General features: G+C 47.9%; 25 non-coding genes across 25 annotated transcripts; all 25 read right to left on the minus strand.

The window, feature by feature from the left end:
* Positions 1 to 241: 241 nt before the first annotated feature.
* trnas-aga (transfer RNA serine (anticodon AGA)) lies at positions 242 to 323 on the minus strand. The gene has a single exon. It is a non-coding gene; the product is annotated as a tRNA-Ser (tRNA).
* A 1,048-nt stretch (positions 324 to 1,371) lies between these two features.
* Positions 1,372 to 1,453, minus strand: trnas-uga (transfer RNA serine (anticodon UGA)). The gene has a single exon. It is a non-coding gene; the product is annotated as a tRNA-Ser (tRNA).
* A 337-nt stretch (positions 1,454 to 1,790) lies between these two features.
* trnas-aga (transfer RNA serine (anticodon AGA)) lies at positions 1,791 to 1,872 on the minus strand. The gene has a single exon. It is a non-coding gene; the product is annotated as a tRNA-Ser (tRNA).
* A 1,048-nt stretch (positions 1,873 to 2,920) lies between these two features.
* Positions 2,921 to 3,002, minus strand: trnas-uga (transfer RNA serine (anticodon UGA)). The gene has a single exon. It is a non-coding gene; the product is annotated as a tRNA-Ser (tRNA).
* Positions 3,003 to 3,339: 337 nt separating this feature from the next.
* Positions 3,340 to 3,421, minus strand: trnas-aga (transfer RNA serine (anticodon AGA)). The gene has a single exon. It is a non-coding gene; the product is annotated as a tRNA-Ser (tRNA).
* Positions 3,422 to 4,469: 1,048 nt separating this feature from the next.
* trnas-uga (transfer RNA serine (anticodon UGA)) lies at positions 4,470 to 4,551 on the minus strand. Its single transcript has one exon. It is a non-coding gene; the product is annotated as a tRNA-Ser (tRNA).
* A 337-nt stretch (positions 4,552 to 4,888) lies between these two features.
* Positions 4,889 to 4,970, minus strand: trnas-aga (transfer RNA serine (anticodon AGA)). The gene has a single exon. It is a non-coding gene; the product is annotated as a tRNA-Ser (tRNA).
* Positions 4,971 to 6,018: 1,048 nt separating this feature from the next.
* trnas-uga (transfer RNA serine (anticodon UGA)) lies at positions 6,019 to 6,100 on the minus strand. Its single transcript has one exon. It is a non-coding gene; the product is annotated as a tRNA-Ser (tRNA).
* Positions 6,101 to 6,437: 337 nt separating this feature from the next.
* On the minus strand, positions 6,438 to 6,519 carry trnas-aga (transfer RNA serine (anticodon AGA)). Its single transcript has one exon. It is a non-coding gene; the product is annotated as a tRNA-Ser (tRNA).
* A 1,048-nt stretch (positions 6,520 to 7,567) lies between these two features.
* Positions 7,568 to 7,649, minus strand: trnas-uga (transfer RNA serine (anticodon UGA)). Its single transcript has one exon. It is a non-coding gene; the product is annotated as a tRNA-Ser (tRNA).
* A 337-nt stretch (positions 7,650 to 7,986) lies between these two features.
* Positions 7,987 to 8,068, minus strand: trnas-aga (transfer RNA serine (anticodon AGA)). Its single transcript has one exon. It is a non-coding gene; the product is annotated as a tRNA-Ser (tRNA).
* A 1,048-nt stretch (positions 8,069 to 9,116) lies between these two features.
* trnas-uga (transfer RNA serine (anticodon UGA)) lies at positions 9,117 to 9,198 on the minus strand. Its single transcript has one exon. It is a non-coding gene; the product is annotated as a tRNA-Ser (tRNA).
* A 337-nt stretch (positions 9,199 to 9,535) lies between these two features.
* trnas-aga (transfer RNA serine (anticodon AGA)) lies at positions 9,536 to 9,617 on the minus strand. The gene has a single exon. It is a non-coding gene; the product is annotated as a tRNA-Ser (tRNA).
* A 1,048-nt stretch (positions 9,618 to 10,665) lies between these two features.
* trnas-uga (transfer RNA serine (anticodon UGA)) lies at positions 10,666 to 10,747 on the minus strand. Its single transcript has one exon. It is a non-coding gene; the product is annotated as a tRNA-Ser (tRNA).
* Positions 10,748 to 11,084: 337 nt separating this feature from the next.
* trnas-aga (transfer RNA serine (anticodon AGA)) lies at positions 11,085 to 11,166 on the minus strand. The gene has a single exon. It is a non-coding gene; the product is annotated as a tRNA-Ser (tRNA).
* A 1,048-nt stretch (positions 11,167 to 12,214) lies between these two features.
* Positions 12,215 to 12,296, minus strand: trnas-uga (transfer RNA serine (anticodon UGA)). Its single transcript has one exon. It is a non-coding gene; the product is annotated as a tRNA-Ser (tRNA).
* Positions 12,297 to 12,633: 337 nt separating this feature from the next.
* On the minus strand, positions 12,634 to 12,715 carry trnas-aga (transfer RNA serine (anticodon AGA)). The gene has a single exon. It is a non-coding gene; the product is annotated as a tRNA-Ser (tRNA).
* A 1,048-nt stretch (positions 12,716 to 13,763) lies between these two features.
* trnas-uga (transfer RNA serine (anticodon UGA)) lies at positions 13,764 to 13,845 on the minus strand. The gene has a single exon. It is a non-coding gene; the product is annotated as a tRNA-Ser (tRNA).
* Positions 13,846 to 14,182: 337 nt separating this feature from the next.
* On the minus strand, positions 14,183 to 14,264 carry trnas-aga (transfer RNA serine (anticodon AGA)). Its single transcript has one exon. It is a non-coding gene; the product is annotated as a tRNA-Ser (tRNA).
* A 1,048-nt stretch (positions 14,265 to 15,312) lies between these two features.
* Positions 15,313 to 15,394, minus strand: trnas-uga (transfer RNA serine (anticodon UGA)). The gene has a single exon. It is a non-coding gene; the product is annotated as a tRNA-Ser (tRNA).
* Positions 15,395 to 15,731: 337 nt separating this feature from the next.
* trnas-aga (transfer RNA serine (anticodon AGA)) lies at positions 15,732 to 15,813 on the minus strand. Its single transcript has one exon. It is a non-coding gene; the product is annotated as a tRNA-Ser (tRNA).
* Positions 15,814 to 16,861: 1,048 nt separating this feature from the next.
* trnas-uga (transfer RNA serine (anticodon UGA)) lies at positions 16,862 to 16,943 on the minus strand. Its single transcript has one exon. It is a non-coding gene; the product is annotated as a tRNA-Ser (tRNA).
* A 337-nt stretch (positions 16,944 to 17,280) lies between these two features.
* On the minus strand, positions 17,281 to 17,362 carry trnas-aga (transfer RNA serine (anticodon AGA)). The gene has a single exon. It is a non-coding gene; the product is annotated as a tRNA-Ser (tRNA).
* A 1,048-nt stretch (positions 17,363 to 18,410) lies between these two features.
* trnas-uga (transfer RNA serine (anticodon UGA)) lies at positions 18,411 to 18,492 on the minus strand. The gene has a single exon. It is a non-coding gene; the product is annotated as a tRNA-Ser (tRNA).
* Positions 18,493 to 18,829: 337 nt separating this feature from the next.
* Positions 18,830 to 18,911, minus strand: trnas-aga (transfer RNA serine (anticodon AGA)). The gene has a single exon. It is a non-coding gene; the product is annotated as a tRNA-Cys (tRNA).
* Positions 18,912 to 21,076: the final 2,165 nt, after the last annotated feature.

Consider the following 21,076-nt stretch of genomic DNA (forward strand, 5'->3'; position numbering starts at 1 on the left):
CAGCCCAGCATGGCTTTCTGTTAACAGGTACATGCTGCTGTGACCAGGATTCGAACCGGGGTTTCTCTGGGCACAACATAGTGTACTGATCACTTTTCGATCACGGCAAACCACTTTCGCTCACCCACAGCTGCCTGATCACTAAGAGACGGGGGCTTGTTTACGATATGTAGAGGAGGACTGCATTCACGTATAGGAGAATTGAAAGAAAAGAGAACAGCATTGTGGACATGCAAAATTGCATAGTCGGCAGGATTCGAACCTGCGCGGGGAAACCCCAATGGATTTCTAGTCCATCGCCTTAACCACTCGGCCACGACTACAGATGTTCCCTCTGTCTCCCCTGCTGAGGTGCCAACAAAACACGGGGTCAACAAGCGTAGATCAAGCCGCACTATCTCTTGTGCAACTTTTGCGTACAGTCTCTGGGAAGCAGAGACAGCGCAACTCTAATCTAACACACTCAGCTAACTTCATGAGCACTCTTCTCTCACAAGCTGACGATCTGAATCGGAGCAATGTGCTCTCGCATTGGGCCACACCCCAACGGACAGGCACCAAGTGATATTGAAGCATGATGAGGTTCCTGACATTGAGACAGTCCTCCGTCCAAACAGCATCAGTGCTAGCATCAGCATAAGTCTTGAAAGGAGCCGTGCATAAACTAACTTTCCAGCAGCAGATGGAATGGGGAAAAAATGTGCCACAAATGGAGAGCCTAAAAAAAGAATAGGCGACTTGGAAGAAACAATCAAATCCCAATTTTTGCCTCAACGTTGAAGCCATACAAGATAGTGCTGTCGATTTTTTTAATGTTTCTCTAGGCAACATCTGAATGGACTTGAATTACTCAAAGAGGGATTAAACACCCTGGCCTGCAACAAAATGACATGAAAGCCACAATTCCTCTCACAGAGAGATAAAGCAAAAGCAACTGGTTGTTTTATAGTCAGCAGGCCTCGAACCTGAGTGGGGAGACCCCAATGGGCTTCATTTGCATCACCTTAACCTCTCGGCCACGACTACACGTTAGAGTTAGCCATTGACTTTCTTAGTTGGATGTGGGCAACACTGGACACAGCACAGAATACTGGAGAATGCAGTCAATGGCCTGAGGTTGTAAAAAGCAGCCCATGCATTACTTACAGTTGGAAGTAGCAAGCTGCCGTGAGCCGGATTCGAACTAGGTATGCTGGGGCCACAACGCAGAGTACTGATCACTATACGATCACAGCACACCACTGGCTCACACCTTGGCTTCCAAGACACAAAGGGACATTGGCTTGTTTGCAAGATGCAGAGAAGAACGGAATTTCAGTTGGGGAGAAATAAGCAAAAAGGAGCTGTCCACATTGTGGAAGTGCCAACCAACGTAGTCGGCAGGGTTCGAACCTGCGCGGGGATACCCCAATGGATTTCAAGTCCATCGCCTTAACCTCTCGGCCACGACTACACCTGGCTGTAGCATTTTGGCTCTCATGGCCGTATATGATCAACACTAGATACATAAGAAGTTGGGTAAGAAATCCAGCCGATGGCGACAAAAGATCAGCCCAGCATGGCTTTCCGTTAACAGGTACATGCTGCTGTGACCAGGATTCGAACCGGGGTTTCTCTGGGCACAACATAGTGTACTGATCACTTTTCGATCACGGCAAACCACTTTCGCTCACCCACAGCTGCCTGATCACTAAGAGACGGGGGCTTGTTTACGATATGTAGAGGAGGACTGCATTCACGTATAGGAGAATTGAAAGAAAAGAGAACAGCATTGTGGACATGCAAAATTGCGTAGTCGGCAGGATTCGAACCTGCGCGGGGAAACCCCAATGGATTTCTAGTCCATCGCCTTAACCACTCGGCCACGACTACAGATGTTCCCTCTGTCTCCCCTGCTGAGGGGCCAACAAAACACGGGGTCAACAAGCGTAGATCAAGCCGCACTATCTCTTGTGCAACTTTTGCGTACAGTCTCTGGGAAGCAGAGACAGCGCAACTCTAATCTAACACACTCAGCTAACTTCATGAGCACTCTTCTCTCACAAGCTGACGATCTGAATCGGAGCAATGTGCTCTCGCATTGGGCCACACCCCAACGGACAGGCACCAAGTGATATTGAAGCATGATGAGGTTCCTGACATTGAGACAGTCCTCCGCCCAAACAGCATCAGTGCTAGCATCAGCATAAGTCTTGAAAGGAGCCGTGCATAAACTAACTTTCCAGCAGCAGATGGAATGGGGAAAAAATGTGCCACAAATGGAGAGCCTAAAAAAAGAATAGGCGACTTGGAAGAAACAATCAAATCCCAATTTTTGCCTCAACGTTGAAGCCATACAAGATAGTGCTGTCGATTTTTTTAATGTTTCTCTAGGCAACATCTGAATGGACTTGAACTACTTAAAGAGGGATTAAACACCCTGGCCTGCAACAAAATGACATGAAAGCCACAATTCCTCTCACAGAGAGATAAAGCAAAAGCAACTGGTTGTTTTATAGTCAGCAGGCCTCGAACCTGAGTGGGGAGACCCCAATGGGCTTCATTTGCATCACCTTAACCTCTCGGCCACGACTACACGTTAGAGTTAGCCATTGACTTTCTTAGTTGGATGTGGGCAACACTGGACACAGCACAGAATACTGGAGAATGCAGTCAATGGCCTGAGGTTGTAAAAAGCAGCCCATGCATTACTTACAGTTGGCAGTAGCAAGCTGCCGTGAGCCGGATTCGAACTAGGTATGCTGGGGCCACAACGCAGAGTACTGATCACTATACGATCACAGCACACCACTGGCTCACACCTTGGCTTCCAAGACACAAAGGGACATTGGCTTGTTTGCAAGATGCAGAGAAGAACGGTATTTCAGTTGGGGAGAAATAAGCAAAAAGGAGCTGTCCACATTGTGGAAGTGCCAACCAACGTAGTCGGCAGGGTTCGAACCTGCGCGGGGATACCCCAATGGATTTCAAGTCCATCGCCTTAACCTCTCGGCCACGACTACACCTGGCTGTAGCATTTTGGCTCTCATGGCCGTATATGATCAACACTAGATACATAAGAAGTTGGGTAAGAAATCCAGCCGATGGCGACAAAAGATCAGCCCAGCATGGCTTTCGGTTAACAGGTACATGCTGCTGTGACCAGGATTCAAACCGGGGTTTCTCTGGGCACAACATAGTGTACTGATCACTTTTCGATCACGGCAAACCACTTTCGCTCACCCACAGCTGCCTGATCACTAAGAGACGGGGGCTTGTTTACGATATGTAGAGGAGGACTGCATTCACGTATAGGAGAATTGAAAGAAAAGAGAACAGCATTGTGGACATGCAAAATTGCGTAGTTGGCAGGATTCGAACCTGCGCGGGGAAACCCCAATGGATTTCTAGTCCATCGCCTTAACCACTCGGCCACGACTACAGATGTTCCCTCTGGCTCCCCTGCTGAGGTGCCAACAAAACACGGGGCCAACAAGCGTAGATCAAGCCGCACTATCTCTTGTGCAACTTTTGCGTACAGTCTCTGGGAAGCAGAGACAGCGCAACTCTAATCTAACACACTCAGCTAACTTCATGAGCACTCTTCACTCACAAGCTGACGAATTGAATCGGAGCAATGTGCTCTCGCATTGGGCCACACCCCAACGGACAGGCACCAAGTGATATTGAAGCATGACGAGGTTCCTGACATTGAGACAGTCCTCCGTCCAAACAGCATCAGTGCTAGCATCAGCATCAGTCTTGAAAGGAGCCGTGCATAAACTAACTTTCCAGCAGCAGATGGAATGGGGAAAAAATGTGCCACAAATGGAGAGCCTAAAAAAAGAATAGGCGACTTGGAAGAAACAATCAAATCCCAATTTTTGCCTCAACGTTGAAGCCATACAAGATAGTGCTGTCGATTTTTTTAATGTTTCTCTAGGCAACATCTGAATGGACTTGAATTACTCAAAGAGGGATTAAACACCCTGGCCTGCAACAAAATGACATGAAAGCCACAATTCCTCTCACAGAGAGATAAAGCAAAAGCAACTGGTTGTTTTATAGTCAGCAGGCCTCGAACCTGAGTGGGGAGACCCCAATGGGCTTCATTTGCATCACCTTAACCTCTCGGCCACGACTACACGTTAGAGTTAGCCATTGACTTTCTTAGTTGGATGTGGGCAACACTGGACACAGCACAGAATACTGGAGAATGCAGTCAATGGCCTGAGGTTGTAAAAAGCAGCCCATGCATTACTTACAGTTGGCAGTAGCAAGCTGTCGTGACCCGGATTCGAACTAGGCATGCTGGGGCCACAACGCAGAGTACTGATCACTATACGATCACAGCACACCACTGGCTCACACCTTGGCTTCCAAGACACAAAGGGACATTGGCTTGTTTGCAAGATGCAGAGAAGGACAGTATTTCAGTTGGGGAGAAATAAGCAAAAAGGAGCTGTCCACATTGTGGAAGTGCCAACCAACATGGTCGGCAGGGTTCGAACCTGCGCGGGGATGCCCCAATGGATTTCAAGTCCATCGCCTTAACCTCTCGGCCACGACTACACCTGGCTGTAGCTTTTTGGCTCTCATGGCCATATATGATCAACACTAGATACATAAGAAGTTGGGTAAGAAATCCAGCCGATGGCGACAAAAGATCAGCCCAGCATGGCTTTCGGTTAACAGGTACATGCAGCTGTGACCAGGATTCAAACCAGGGTTTCTCTGGGCACAACATAGTGTACTGATCACTTTTCGATCACGGCAAACCACTTTCGCTCACCCACAGCTGCCTGATCACTAAGAGACGGGGGCTTGTTTACGATATGTAGAGGAGGACTGCATTCACGTATAGGAGAATTGAAAGAAAAGAGAACAGCATTGTGGACATGCAAAATTGCGTAGTCGGCAGGATTCGAACCTGCGCGGGGAAACCCCAATGGATTTCTAGTCCATCGCCTTAACCACTCGGCCACGACTACAGATGTTCCCTCTGGCTCCCCTGCTGAGGTGCCAACAAAACACGGGGCCAACAAGCGTAGATCAAGCCGCACTATCTCTTGTGCAACTTTTGCGTACAGTCTCTGGGAAGCAGAGACAGCGCAACTCTAATCTAACACACTCAGCTAACTTCATGAGCACTCTTCTCTCACAAGCTGACGATCTGAATCGGAGCAATGTGCTCTCGCATTGGGCCACACCCCAACGGACAGGCACCAAGTGATATTGAAGCATGACGAGGTTCCTGACATTGAGACAGTCCTCCGTCCAAACAGCATCAGTGCTAGCATCAGCATCAGTCTTGAAAGGAGCCGTGCATAAATTAACTTTCCAGCAGCAGATGGAATGGGGAAAAAATGTGCCACAAATGGAGAGCCTAAAAAAAGAATAGGCGACTTGGAAGAAACAATCAAATCCCAATTTTTGCCTCAACGTTGAAGCCATACAAGATAGTGCTGTCGATTTTTTTAATGTTTCTCTAGGCAACATCTGAATGGACTTGAACTACTCAAAGAGGGATTAAACACCCTGGCCTGCAACAAAATGACATGAAAGCCACAATTCCTCTCACAGAGAGATAAAGCAAAAGCAACTGGTTGTTTTATAGTCAGCAGGCCTCGAACCTGAGTGGGGAGACCCCAATGGGCTTCATTTGCATCACCTTAACCTCTCGGCCACGACTACACGTTAGAGTTAGCCATTGACTTTCTTAGTTGGATGTGGGCAACACTGGACACAGCACAGAATACTGGAGAATGCAGTCAATGGCCTGAGGTTGTAAAAAGCAGCCCATGCATTACTTACAGTTGGCAGTAGCAAGCTGCCGTGACCCGGATTCGAACTAGGCATGCTGGGGCCACAACGCAGAGTACTGATCACTATACGATCACAGCACACCACTGGCTCACACCTTGGCTTCCAAGACACAAAGGGACATTGGCTTGTTTGCAAGATGCAGAGAAGGACGGTATTTCAGTTGGGGAGAAATAAGCAAAAAGGAGCTGTCCACATTGTGGAAGTGCCAACCAACATGGTCGGCAGGGTTCGAACCTGCGCGGGGATGCCCCAATGGATTTCAAGTCCATCGCCTTAACCTCTCGGCCACGACTACACCTGGCTGTAGCTTTTTGGCTCTCATGGCCATATATGATCAACACTAGATACATAAGAAGTTGGGTAAGAAATCCAGCCGATGGCGACAAAAGATCAGCCCAGCATGGCTTTCGGTTAACAGGTACATGCTGCTGTGACCAGGATTCAAACCGGGGTTTCTCTGGGCACAACATAGTGTACTGATCACTTTTCGATCACGGCAAACCACTTTCGCTCACCCACAGCTGCCTGATCACTAAGAGACGGGGGCTTGTTTACGATATGTAGAGGAGGACTGCATTCACGTATAGGAGAATTGAAAGAAAAGAGAACAGCATTGTGGACATGCAAAATTGCGTAGTCGGCAGGATTCGAACCTGCGCGGGGAAACCCCAATGGATTTCTAGTCCATCGCCTTAACCACTCGGCCACGACTACAGATGTTCCCTCTGGCTCCCCTGCTGAGGTGCCAACAAAACACGGGGCCAACAAGCGTAGATCAAGCCGCACTATCTCTTGTGCAACTTTTGCGTACAGTCTCTGGGAAGCAGAGACAGCGCAACTCTAATCTAACACACTCAGCTAACTTCATGAGCACTCTTCTCTCACAAGCTGACGAATTGAATCGGAGCAATGTGCTCTCGCATTGGGCCACACCCCAACGGACAGGCACCAAGTGATATTGAAGCATGACGAGGTTCCTGACATTGAGACAGTCCTCCGTCCAAACAGCATCAGTGCTAGCATCAGCATCAGTCTTGAAAGGAGCCGTGCATAAACTAACTTTCCAGCAGCAGATGGAATGGGGAAAAAATGTGCCACAAATGGAGAGCCTAAAAAAAGAATAGGCGACTTGGAAGAAACAATCAAATCCCAATTTTTGCCTCAACGTTGAAGCCATACAAGATAGTGCTGTCGATTTTTTTAATGTTTCTCTAGGCAACATCTGAATGGACTTGAATTACTCAAAGAGGGATTAAACACCCTGGCCTGCAACAAAATGACATGAAAGCCACAATTCCTCTCACAGAGAGATAAAGCAAAAGCAACTGGTTGTTTTATAGTCAGCAGGCCTCGAACCTGAGTGGGGAGACCCCAATGGGCTTCATTTGCATCACCTTAACCTCTCGGCCACGACTACACGTTAGAGTTAGCCATTGACTTTCTTAGTTGGATGTGGGCAACACTGGACACAGCACAGAATACTGGAGAATGCAGTCAATGGCCTGAGGTTGTAAAAAGCAGCCCATGCATTACTTACAGTTGGCAGTAGCAAGCTGTCGTGACCCGGATTCGAACTAGGCATGCTGGGGCCACAACGCAGAGTACTGATCACTATACGATCACAGCACACCACTGGCTCACACCTTGGCTTCCAAGACACAAAGGGACATTGGCTTGTTTGCAAGATGCAGAGAAGGACAGTATTTCAGTTGGGGAGAAATAAGCAAAAAGGAGCTGTCCACATTGTGGAAGTGCCAACCAACATGGTCGGCAGGGTTCGAACCTGCGCGGGGATGCCCCAATGGATTTCAAGTCCATCGCCTTAACCTCTCGGCCACGACTACACCTGGCTGTAGCTTTTTGGCTCTCATGGCCATATATGATCAACACTAGATACATAAGAAGTTGGGTAAGAAATCCAGCCGATGGCGACAAAAGATCAGCCCAGCATGGCTTTCGGTTAACAGGTACATGCAGCTGTGACCAGGATTCAAACCAGGGTTTCTCTGGGCACAACATAGTGTACTGATCACTTTTCGATCACGGCAAACCACTTTCGCTCACCCACAGCTGCCTGATCACTAAGAGACGGGGGCTTGTTTACGATATGTAGAGGAGGACTGCATTCACGTATAGGAGAATTGAAAGAAAAGAGAACAGCATTGTGGACATGCAAAATTGCGTAGTCGGCAGGATTCGAACCTGCGCGGGGAAACCGCAATGGATTTCTAGTCCATCGCCTTAACCACTCGGCCACGACTACAGATGTTCCCTCTGGCTCCCCTGCTGAGGTGCCAACAAAACACGGGGCCAACAAGCGTAGATCAAGCCGCACTATCTCTTGTGCAACTTTTGCGTACAGTCTCTGGGAAGCAGAGACAGCGCAACTCTAATCTAACACACTCAGCTAACTTCATGAGCACTCTTCTCTCACAAGCTGACGATCTGAATCGGAGCAATGTGCTCTCGCATTGGGCCACACCCCAACGGACAGGCACCAAGTGATATTGAAGCATGACGAGGTTCCTGACATTGAGACAGTCCTCCGTCCAAACAGCATCAGTGCTAGCATCAGCATCAGTCTTGAAAGGAGCCGTGCATAAATTAACTTTCCAGCAGCAGATGGAATGGGGAAAAAATGTGCCACAAATGGAGAGCCTAAAAAAAGAATAGGCGACTTGGAAGAAACAATCAAATCCCAATTTTTGCCTCAACGTTGAAGCCATACAAGATAGTGCTGTCGATTTTTTTAATGTTTCTCTAGGCAACATCTGAATGGACTTGAATTACTCAAAGAGGGATTAAACACCCTGGCCTGCAACAAAATGACATGAAAGCCACAATTCCTCTCACAGAGAGATAAAGCAAAAGCAACTGGTTGTTTTATAGTCAGCAGGCCTCGAACCTGAGTGGGGAGACCCCAATGGGCTTCATTTGCATCACCTTAACCTCTCGGCCACGACTACACGTTAGAGTTAGCCATTGACTTTCTTAGTTGGATGTGGGCAACACTGGACACAGCACGGAATACTGGAGAATGCAGTCAATGGCCTGAGGTTGTAAAAAGCAGCCCATGCATTACTTACAGTTGGCAGTAGCAAGCTGCCGTGAGCCGGATTCGAACTAGGTATGCTGGGGCCACAACGCAGAGTACTGATCACTATACGATCACAGCACACCACTGGCTCATACCTTGGCTTCCAACACACAAAGGGACATTGGCTTGTTTGCAAGATGCAGAGAAGAACGGTATTTCAGTTGGGGAGAAATAAGCAAAAAGGAGCTGTCCACATTGTGGAAGTGCCAACCAACGTAGTCGGCAGGGTTTGAACCTGCGCGGGGATACCCCAATGGATTTCAAGTCCATCGCCTTAACCTCTCGGCCACGACTACACCTGGCTGTAGCATTTTGGCTCTCATGGCCGTATATGATCAACACTAGATACATAAGAAGTTGGGTAAGAAATCCAGCCGATGGCGACAAAAGATCAGCCCAGCATGGCTTTCCGTTAACAGGTACATGCTGCTGTGACCAGGATTCAAACCGGGGTTTCTCTGGGCACAACATAGTGTACTGATCACTTTTCGATCACGGCAAACCACTTTCGCTCACCCACAGCTGCCTGATCACTAAGAGACGGGGGCTTGTTTACGATATGTAGAGGAGGACTGCATTCACGTATAGGAGAATTGAAAGAAAAGAGAACAGCATTGTGGACATGCAAAATTGCGTAGTCGGCAGGATTCGAACCTGCGCGGGGAAACCCCAATGGATTTCTAGTCCATCGCCTTAACCACTCGGCCACGACTACAGATGTGCTCTCTGTCTCCCCTGCTGAGGTGCCAACAAAACACGGGGTCAACAAGCGTAGATCAAGCCGCACTATCTTTTGTGCAACTTTTGCGTACAGTCTCTGGGAAGCAGAGACAGCGCAACTCTAATCTAACACACTCAGCTAACTTCATGAGCACTCTTCTCTCACAAGCTGACGATCTGAATCGGAGCAATGTGCTCTCGCATTGGGCCACACCCCAACGGACAGGCACCAAGTGATATTGAAGCATGACGAGGTTCCTGACATTGAGACAGTCCTCCGCCCAAACAGCATCAGTGCTAGCATCAGCATCAGTCTTGAAAGGAGCCGTGCATAAACTAACTTTCCAGCAGCAGATGGAATGGGGAAAAAATGTGTCACAAATGGAGAGCCTAAAAAAAGAATAGGCGACTTGGAAGAAACAATCAAATCCCAATTTTTGCCTCAACGTTGAAGCCATACAAGATAGTGCTGTCGATTTTTTTAATGTTTCTCTAGGCAACATCTGAATGGACTTGAATTACTCAAAGAGGGATTAAACACCCTGGCCTGCAACAAAATGACATGAAAGCCACAATTCTTCTCACAGAGAGATAAAGCAAAAGCAACTGGTTTTTTTATAGTCGGCAGGCCTCGAACCTGAGTGGGGAGACCCCAATGGGCTTCATTTGCATCACCTTAACCTCTCAGCCACGACTACACGTTAGAGTTAGCCATTGACTTTCTTAGTTGGATGTGGGCAACACTGGACACAGCACAGAATACTGGAGAATGCAGTCAATGGCCTGAGGTTGTAAAAAGCAGCCCATGCATTACTTACAGTTGGCAGTAGCAAGCTGCCGTGACCCGGATTCGAACTAGGCTTGCTGGGGCCACAACGCAGAGTACTGAGCACTATACGATCACAGCACACCACTGGCTCACACCTTGGCTTCCAGGACACAAAGGGACATTGGCTTGTTTGCAAGATGCAGAGAAGGACGGTATTTCAGTTGGGGAGAAATAAGCAAAAAGGAGCTGTCCACATTGTGGAAGTGCCAACCAACGTAGTCGGCAGGGTTCGAACCTGCGTGGGGATACCCCAAAGGATTTCAAGACCATCGCCTTAACCTCTCGGCCACGACTACACCTGGCTGTAGCTTTTTGGCTCTCATGGCCGTATATGATCAACACTAGATACATAAGAAGTTGGGTAAGAAATCCAGCCGATGGCGACAAAAGGTCAGCCCAGCATGGCTTTCCGTTAACAGGTACATGCTGCTGTGACCAGGATTCAAACCAGGGTTTCTCTGGGCACAACATAGTGTACTGATCACTTTTCGATCACGGCAAACCACTGTCGCTCACCCACAGCTGCCTGATCACTAAGAGACGGGGGCTTGTTTACGATATGTAGAGGAGGACTGCATTCACGTATAGGAGAATTGAAAGAAAAGAGAACAGCATTGTGGACATGCAAAATTGCGTAGTTGGCAGGATTCGAACCTGCGCGGGGAAACCCCAATGGATTTCTAGTCCATCGCCTTAACCACTCGGCCACGACTACAGATGTTCCCTCTGGCTCCCCTGCTGAGGTGCCAACAAAACACGGGGCCAACAAGCGTAGATCAAGCCGCACTATCTCTTGTGCAACTTTTGCGTACAGTCTCTGGGAAGCAGAGACAGCGCAACTCTAATCTAACACACTCAGCTAACTTCATGAGCACTCTTCACTCACAAGCTGACGAATTGAATCGGAGCAATGTGCTCTCGCATTGGGCCACACCCCAACGGACAGGCACCAAGTGATATTGAAGCATGACGAGGTTCCTGACATTGAGACAGTCCTCCGTCCAAACAGCATCAGTGCTAGCATCAGCATCAGTCTTGAAAGGAGCCGTGCATAAACTAACTTTCCAGCAGCAGATGGAATGGGGAAAAAATGTGCCACAAATGGAGAGCCTAAAAAAAGAATAGGCGACTTGGAAGAAACAATCAAATCCCAATTTTTGCCTCAACGTTGAAGCCATACAAGATAGTGCTGTCGATTTTTTTAATGTTTCTCTAGGCAACATCTGAATGGACTTGAATTACTCAAAGAGGGATTAAACACCCTGGCCTGCAACAAAATGACATGAAAGCCACAATTCCTCTCACAGAGAGATAAAGCAAAAGCAACTGGTTGTTTTATAGTCAGCAGGCCTCGAACCTGAGTGGGGAGACCCCAATGGGCTTCATTTGCATCACCTTAACCTCTCGGCCACGACTACACGTTAGAGTTAGCCATTGACTTTCTTAGTTGGATGTGGGCAACACTGGACACAGCACAGAATACTGGAGAATGCAGTCAATGGCCTGAGGTTGTAAAAAGCAGCCCATGCATTACTTACAGTTGGCAGTAGCAAGCTGTCGTGACCCGGATTCGAACTAGGCATGCTGGGGCCACAACGCAGAGTACTGATCACTATACGATCACAGCACACCACTGGCTCACACCTTGGCTTCCAAGACACAAAGGGACATTGGCTTGTTTGCAAGATGCAGAGAAGGACAGTATTTCAGTTGGGGAGAAATAAGCAAAAAGGAGCTGTCCACATTGTGGAAGTGCCAACCAACATGGTCGGCAGGGTTCGAACCTGCGCGGGGATGCCCCAATGGATTTCAAGTCCATCGCCTTAACCTCTCGGCCACGACTACACCTGGCTGTAGCTTTTTGGCTCTCATGGCCATATATGATCAACACTAGATACATAAGAAGTTGGGTAAGAAATCCAGCCGATGGCGACAAAAGATCAGCCCAGCATGGCTTTCGGTTAACAGGTACATGCAGCTGTGACCAGGATTCAAACCAGGGTTTCTCTGGGCACAACATAGTGTACTGATCACTTTTCGATCACGGCAAACCACTTTCGCTCACCCACAGCTGCCTGATCACTAAGAGACGGGGGCTTGTTTACGATATGTAGAGGAGGACTGCATTCACGTATAGGAGAATTGAAAGAAAAGAGAACAGCATTGTGGACATGCAAAATTGCGTAGTCGGCAGGATTCGAACCTGCGCGGGGAAACCCCAATGGATTTCTAGTCCATCGCCTTAACCACTCGGCCACGACTACAGATGTTCCCTCTGGCTCCCCTGCTGAGGTGCCAACAAAACACGGGGCCAACAAGCGTAGATCAAGCCGCACTATCTCTTGTGCAACTTTTGCGTACAGTCTCTGGGAAGCAGAGACAGCGCAACTCTAATCTAACACACTCAGCTAACTTCATGAGCACTCTTCTCTCACAAGCTGACGATCTGAATCGGAGCAATGTGCTCTCGCATTGGGCCACACCCCAACGGACAGGCACCAAGTGATATTGAAGCATGACGAGGTTCCTGACATTGAGACAGTCCTCCGTCCAAACAGCATCAGTGCTAGCATCAGCATCAGTCTTGAAAGGAGCCGTGCATAAATTAACTTTCCAGCAGCAGATGGAATGGGGAAAAAATGTGCCACAAATGGAGAGCCTAAAAAAAGAATAGGCGACTTGGAAGAAACAATCAAATCCCAATTTTTGCCTCAACGTTGAAGCCATACAAGATAGTGCTGTCGATTTTTTTAATGTTTCTCTAGGCAACATCTGAATGGACTTGAACTACTCAAAGAGGGATTAAACACCCTGGCCTGCAACAAAATGACATGAAAGCCACAATTCCTCTCACAGAGAGATAAAGCAAAAGCAACTGGTTGTTTTATAGTCAGCAGGCCTCGAACCTGAGTGGGGAGACCCCAATGGGCTTCATTTGCATCACCTTAACCTCTCGGCCACGACTACACGTTAGAGTTAGCCATTGACTTTCTTAGTTGGATGTGGGCAACACTGGACACAGCACAGAATACTGGAGAATGCAGTCAATGGCCTGAGGTTGTAAAAAGCAGCCCATGCATTACTTACAGTTGGCAGTAGCAAGCTGCCGTGACCCGGATTCGAACTAGGCATGCTGGGGCCACAACGCAGAGTACTGATCACTATACGATCACAGCACACCACTGGCTCACACCTTGGCTTCCAAGACACAAAGGGACATTGGCTTGTTTGCAAGATGCAGAGAAGGACGGTATTTCAGTTGGGGAGAAATAAGCAAAAAGGAGCTGTCCACATTGTGGAAGTGCCAACCAACATGGTCGGCAGGGTTCGAACCTGCGCGGGGATGCCCCAATGGATTTCAAGTCCATCGCCTTAACCTCTCGGCCACGACTACACCTGGCTGTAGCTTTTTGGCTCTCATGGCCATATATGATCAACACTAGATACATAAGAAGTTGGGTAAGAAATCCAGCCGATGGCGACAAAAGATCAGCCCAGCATGGCTTTCGGTTAACAGGTACATGCTGCTGTGACCAGGATTCAAACCGGGGTTTCTCTGGGCACAACATAGTGTACTGATCACTTTTCGATCACGGCAAACCACTTTCGCTCACCCACAGCTGCCTGATCACTAAGAGACGGGGGCTTGTTTACGATATGTAGAGGAGGACTGCATTCACGTATAGGAGAATTGAAAGAAAAGAGAACAGCATTGTGGACATGCAAAATTGCGTAGTCGGCAGGATTCGAACCTGCGCGGGGAAACCCCAATGGATTTCTAGTCCATCGCCTTAACCACTCGGCCACGACTACAGATGTTCCCTCTGGCTCCCCTGCTGAGGTGCCAACAAAACACGGGGCCAACAAGCGTAGATCAAGCCGCACTATCTCTTGTGCAACTTTTGCGTACAGTCTCTGGGAAGCAGAGACAGCGCAACTCTAATCTAACACACTCAGCTAACTTCATGAGCACTCTTCTCTCACAAGCTGACGAATTGAATCGGAGCAATGTGCTCTCGCATTGGGCCACACCCCAACGGACAGGCACCAAGTGATATTGAAGCATGACGAGGTTCCTGACATTGAGACAGTCCTCCGTCCAAACAGCATCAGTGCTAGCATCAGCATCAGTCTTGAAAGGAGCCGTGCATAAACTAACTTTCCAGCAGCAGATGGAATGGGGAAAAAATGTGCCACAAATGGAGAGCCTAAAAAAAGAATAGGCGACTTGGAAGAAACAATCAAATCCCAATTTTTGCCTCAACGTTGAAGCCATACAAGATAGTGCTGTCGATTTTTTTAATGTTTCTCTAGGCAACATCTGAATGGACTTGAATTACTCAAAGAGGGATTAAACACCCTGGCCTGCAACAAAATGACATGAAAGCCACAATTCCTCTCACAGAGAGATAAAGCAAAAGCAACTGGTTGTTTTATAGTCAGCAGGCCTCGAACCTGAGTGGGGAGACCCCAATGGGCTTCATTTGCATCACCTTAACCTCTCGGCCACGACTACACGTTAGAGTTAGCCATTGACTTTCTTAGTTGGATGTGGGCAACACTGGACACAGCACAGAATACTGGAGAATGCAGTCAATGGCCTGAGGTTGTAAAAAGCAGCCCATGCATTACTTACAGTTGGCAGTAGCAAGCTGTCGTGACCCGGATTCGAACTAGGCATGCTGGGGCCACAACGCAGAGTACTGATCACTATACGATCACAGCACACCACTGGCTCACACCTTGGCTTCCAAGACACAAAGGGACATTGGCTTGTTTGCAAGATGCAGAGAAGGACAGTATTTCAGTTGGGGAGAAATAAGCAAAAAGGAGCTGCCCACATTGTGGAAGTGCCAACCAACATGGTCGGCAGGGTTCGAACCTGCGCGGGGATGCCCCAATGGATTTCAAGTCCATCGCCTTAACCTCTCGGCCACGACTACACCTGGCTGTAGCTTTTTGGCTCTCATGGCCATATATGATCAACACTAGATACATAAGAAGTTGGGTAAGAAATCCAGCCGATGGCGACAAAAGATCAGCCCAGCATGGCTTTCGGTTAACAGGTACATGCAGCTGTGACCAGGATTCAAACCAGGGTTTCTCTGGGCACAACATAGTGTACTGATCACTTTTCGATCACGGCAAACCACTTTCGCTCACCCACAGCTGCCTGATCACTAAGAGACGGGGGCTTGTTTACGATATGTAGAGGAGGACTGCATTCACGTATAGGAGAATTGAAAGAAAAGAGAACAGCATTGTGGACATGCAAAATTGCGTAGTCGGCAGGATTCGAACCTGCGCGGGGAAACCGCAATGGATTTCTAGTCCATCGCCTTAACCACTCGGCCACGACTACAGATGTTCCCTCTGGCTCCCCTGCTGAGGTGCCAACAAAACACGGGGCCAACAAGCGTAGATCAAGCCGCACTATCTCTTGTGCAACTTTTGCGTACAGTCTCTGGGAAGCAGAGACAGCGCAACTCTAATCTAACACACTCAGCTAACTTCATGAGCACTCTTCTCTCACAAGCTGACGATCTGAATCGGAGCAATGTGCTCTCGCATTGGGCCACACCCCAACGGACAGGCACCAAGTGATATTGAAGCATGACGAGGTTCCTGACATTGAGACAGTCCTCCGTCCAAACAGCATCAGTGCTAGCATCAGCATCAGTCTTGAAAGGAGCCGTGCATAAATTAACTTTCCAGCAGCAGATGGAATGGGGAAAAAATGTGCCACAAATGGAGAGCCTAAAAAAAGAATAGGCGACTTGGAAGAAACAATCAAATCCCAATTTTTGCCTCAACGTTGAAGCCATACAAGATAGTGCTGTCGATTTTTTTAATGTTTCTCTAGGCAACATCTGAATGGACTTGAATTACTCAAAGAGGGATTAAACACCCTGGCCTGCAACAAAATGACATGAAAGCCACAATTCTTCTCACAGAGAGATAAAGCAAAAGCAACTGGTTTTTTTATAGTCGGCAGGCCTCGAACCTGAGTGGGGAGACCCCAATGGGCTTCATTTGCATCACCTTAACCTCTCAGCCACGACTACACGTTAGAGTTAGCCATTGACTTTCTTAGTTGGATGTGGGCAACACTGGACACAGCACAGAATACTGGAGAATGCAGTCAATGGCCTGAGGTTGTAAAAAGCAGCCCATGCATTACTTACAGTTGGCAGTAGCAAGCTGCCGTGACCCGGATTCGAACTAGGCTTGCTGGGGCCACAACGCAGAGTACTGAGCACTATACGATCACAGCACACCACTGGCTCACACCTTGGCTTCCAGGACACAAAGGGACATTGGCTTGTTTGCAAGATGCAGAGAAGGACGGTATTTCAGTTGGGGAGAAATAAGCAAAAAGGAGCTGTCCACATTGTGGAAGTGCCAACCAACGTAGTCGGCAGGGTTCGAACCTGCGTGGGGATACCCCAAAGGATTTCAAGACCATCGCCTTAACCTCTCGGCCACGACTACACCTGGCTGTAGCTTTTTGGCTCTCATGGCCGTATATGATCAACACTAGATACATAAGAAGTTGGGTAAGAAATCCAGCCGATGGCGACAAAAGGTCAGCCCAGCATGGCTTTCCGTTAACAGGTACATGCTGCTGTGACCAGGATTCAAACCAGGGTTTCTCTGGGCACAACATAGTGTACTGATCACTTTTCGATCACGGCAAACCACTGTCGCTCACCCACAGCTGCCTGATCACTAAGAGACGGGGGCTTGTTTACGATATGTAGAGGAGGACTGCATTCACGTATAGGAGAATTGAAAGAAAAGAGAACAGCATTGTGGACATGCAAAATTGCGTAGTCGGCAGGATTCGAACCTGCGCGGGGAAACCCCAATGGATTTCTAGTCCATCGCCTTAACCACTCGGCCACGACTACAGATGTGCTCTCTGTCTCCCCTGCTGAGGTGCCAACAAAACACGGGGTCAACAAGCGTAGATCAAGCCGCACTATCTCTTGTGCAACTTTTGCGTACAGTCTCTGGGAAGCAGAGACAGCGCAACTCTAATCTAACACACTCAGCTAACTTCATGAGCACTCTTCTCTCACAAGCTGACGATCTGAATCGGAGCAATGTGCTCTCGCATTGGGCCACACCCCAACGGACAGGCACCAAGTGATATTGAAGCATGACGAGGTTCCTGACATTGAGACAGTCCTCCGTCCAAACAGCATCAGTGCTAGCATCAGCATCAGTCTTGAAAGGAGCCGTGCATAAATTAACTTTCCAGCAGCAGATGGAATGGGGAAAAAATGTGCCACAAATGGAGAGCCTAAAAAAAGAATAGGCGACTTGGAAGAAACAATCAAATCCCAATTTTTGCCTCAACGTTGAAGCCATACAAGATAGTGCTGTCGATTTTTTTAATGTTTCTCTAGGCAACATCTGAATGGACTTGAATTACTCAAAGAGGGATTAAACACCCTGGCCTGCAACAAAATGACATGAAAGCCACAATTCCTCTCACAGAGAGATAAAGCAAAAGCAACTGGTTGTTTTATAGTCAGCAGGCCTCGAACCTGAGAGGGGAGACCCCAATGGGCTTCATTTGCATCACCTTAACCTCTCGGCCACGACTACACGTTAGAGTTAGCCATTGACTTTCTTAGTTGGATGTGGGCAACACTGGACACAGCACAGAATACTGGAGAATGCAGTCAATGGCCTGAGGTTGTAAAAAGCAGCCCATGCATTACTTACAGTTGGCAGTAGCAAGCTGCCGTGACCCGGATTTGAACTAGGCATGCTGGGGCCACAACGCAGAGTACGTAACACTATACGATCACAGCACACCACTGGCTCACACCTTGGCTTCCAAGACACAAAGGGACATTGGCTTGTTTGCAAGATGCAGAGAAGGACGGTATTTCAGTTGGGGAGAAATAAGCAAAAAGGAGCTGTCCACATTGTGGAAGTGCCAACCAACGTAGTCGGCAGGGTTTGAACCTGCGCGGGGATACCCCAATGGATTTCAAGTCCATCGCCTTAACCTCTCAGCCACGACTACACCTGGCTGTAGCTTTTTGGCTCTCATGGCCGTATATCATAAACACTAGATACATAAGAATTTGGGTAAGAAATCCAGCCGATGGCGACAAAAGATCAGCCCAGCATGGCTTTCCCTTAACAGGTACACGCTGCTGTGACCAGGATTCAAACCGGGGTTTCTCTGGCCACAACATAGTGTACTGATAACTTTTCGATCACGGCAAACCACTGTCGCTCACCCACAGCTGCCTGATCACTAAGAGACGGGGGCTTGTTTACGATATGTAGAGGAGGACTGCATTCACGTATAGGAGAATTGAAAGAAAAGAGAACAGCATTGTGGACATGCAATATTGCGCAGTCTGCAGGATTCGAACCTGCGCGGGGAAACCCCAATGGATTTGTAGTCCATCGCCTTAACCACTCGGCCACGACTACAGATTTCCCCTCAGTCTCCCCTGCTGAGGTGCCAACAAAACATGGGGTCAACAAGCGTAGATCAAGCTGCACTATCTCTTGTGCAACTTTTGCGTAAAGTCTCTGGGAAGCAGAGACAGCGCAACTCTAATCTAACACACTCAGCTAACTTCATGAGCACTCTTCTCTCACAACCTGACGATCTGAATCGGAGCAATGTGCTCTCGTATTGGGCCACACCCCAACGGACAGGCACCAAGTGATATTGAAGCATGACGAGGTTCCTGACATTGAGACAGTCCTTCGCCCAAACAGCATTAGTGCTAGCATCAGCATCAGTCTTGAAAGGAGCCGTGCATAAATGAACTTTCCAGCAGCAGATGGAATGGGGAAAAAATGTGCCACAAATGGAGAGCCTAAAAAAAGAATAGGCGACTTGGAAGAAACAATCAAATCCCAATTTTTGCCTCAACGTTGAAGCCATACAAGATAGTGCTGTCGATTTTTTTAACGTTTCTTTAGGCAACATCAGAATGGACTTGAATTACTCAAAGAGGGATTAAACACCCTGGCCTGCAACAAAATGACATGAAAGCCACAATTCCTCTCACAGAGAGATAAAGCAAAAGCAACTGGTTGTTTTATAGTCAGCAGGCCTCGAACATGAGTGGGGAGACCCCAATGGGCTTCATTTGCATCACCTTAACCTCTCTGCCACGACTACACGTTAGAGTTAGCCATTGACTTTCTTAGTTGGATGTGGGCAATACTGGACACAGCACTGAATACGGGAGAAGGCAGTCAATGGCCTGAGGTTGTAAAAATAAGCCCATGCACTACTTACGGTTGGCAGTAGCAAGCTGACGTGACCCGGATTCGAACTAGGCTTGCTGGGGTCACAACGCAGAGTACTGAACACTATACGATTACAGCACACCACTGGCTCACACCTTAGTTTCCAGGACACAAAAGGACATTGGCTTGTTTGCAAGATGCAGAGAAGGACGGTATTTCAGTTGGGGAGAAATGAGCTGTCCATATTGTGGAAGTGCCAATCAACATGATTGGCAGGGTTCGAACCAGCGCGGAGATACTCCAATGGATTTCAAGTCCATCGCCTTAACTTCTCAGCCACGACTACCCCTGGCTGTAGCTTTGTGGCTCTCATGGCCATATATGGTCAACACTAGATACATAAGAAGTTGGGTAAGAAATCCAGCCGATGGCGACAAAAGATCAGCCCAGCATGGCTTTCCATCCGCTGCTACTCCGTTTGCACTGGCTGCCAGTTGCTGCTTGCATCAAATTCAAAGCTCTGATGTTTGCTTACAAAGCGACTTCTGGCCTTGCTCCTTCTTATCTGCTCTCGCTTCTGCAGATCTATGTGCCCTCCAGAAACTTGCGTTCTGTGAATGAACGTCGCCTCGTGGTTCCATCCCAAAGGGGGAAAAAATCACTTTCGCGAACGCTCACGCTCAATCTGCCCAGTTGGTGGAATGAACTCCCTAACTGCATCAGAACAGCAGAGTCAATCGCTATTTTCAAGAAACGACTAAAAACTCAACTATTTAGTCTCCACTACACTTCCTAATCTGTAATTGCCTCTCTGAATATCACACTAACTGTACAAAAAAAAAAAATACTAATACTACTAATACTTCCCTTCTTAGACTTTACAGACCTGAAACTTGCTTATAGCACTTATTCATTGTTGCTCTTGGTTGTGTAAATTGCTTCCTTGTCCTCATTTGTAAGTCGCTTTGGATAAAAGCGTCTGCTAAATGACTAAATGTAAATGTAAATGTACATAAGAAGTTGGGTAAGAAATCCAGCCGATGGCGACAAAAGATCAGCCCAGCATGGCTTTCCATCCGCTGCTAATCCGTTTACACTGGCTGCCAGTTGCTGCTCGCATCAAATTCAAAGCTCTGATGTTTGCTTACAAAGCGACTTCTGGCCTTGCTCCTTCTTATCTGCTCTCGCTTCTGCAGATCTATGTGCCCTCCAGAAACTTGCGTTCTGTGAATGAACGTCGCCTAGGGGTTCCATCCCAAAGGGGGAAAAAATCACTTTCGCGAACGCTCACGCTCAATCTGCCCAGTTGGTGGAATGAACTCCCTAACTGCATCAGAACAGCAGAGTCAATCGCTATTTTCAAGAAACGACTAAAAACTCAACTATTTAGT

This window comes from Danio rerio, chromosome 20 (genome assembly GCF_049306965.1).
Source record: "Danio rerio strain Tuebingen ecotype United States chromosome 20, GRCz12tu, whole genome shotgun sequence".
Lineage (NCBI taxonomy): Eukaryota > Metazoa > Chordata > Actinopteri > Cypriniformes > Danionidae > Danio > Danio rerio.